Source organism: Tupaia chinensis, unplaced genomic scaffold, assembly GCF_000334495.1.
Source record: "Tupaia chinensis unplaced genomic scaffold, TupChi_1.0 Scaffold145519_1, whole genome shotgun sequence".
In the NCBI taxonomy this organism is placed as follows: domain Eukaryota; kingdom Metazoa; phylum Chordata; class Mammalia; order Scandentia; family Tupaiidae; genus Tupaia; species Tupaia belangeri.
The window spans coordinates 506,101-506,435 of record NW_006205376.1 but is presented as its reverse complement, the minus strand read 5'-3'; positions in this window follow the sequence as shown (position 1 = coordinate 506,435).

Below are 335 nucleotides of genomic sequence, written 5' to 3'. Positions count from 1 at the left end.
TGGATGGGAAGAACAAAAAGCAGCAAAATGTCCACTACAGATAAAATAGCAGAATGCCAGACATAAACCTAATGTTACATGTTCTTTACCAAGCTGCTTTTTTTTTTTTTTTTGCCATAAGTTGCATGTACTTGCCCGAGAGAGACAGAGAGGGTGAGAACCACCACTTCCACTGGGGGGGTGGCCACACTGCAATCCTTTCTCTGTTCCCCTCTCGGGATTTTGAGCATGCATGCACACATATGCAGCATGATTTTCTTTTTTTCTTTTTTTTTTTGGGGGGGGGGTTTTTTCATGTATTTATTAAAGTGGATCATTTACAGTTTATAAAAAAA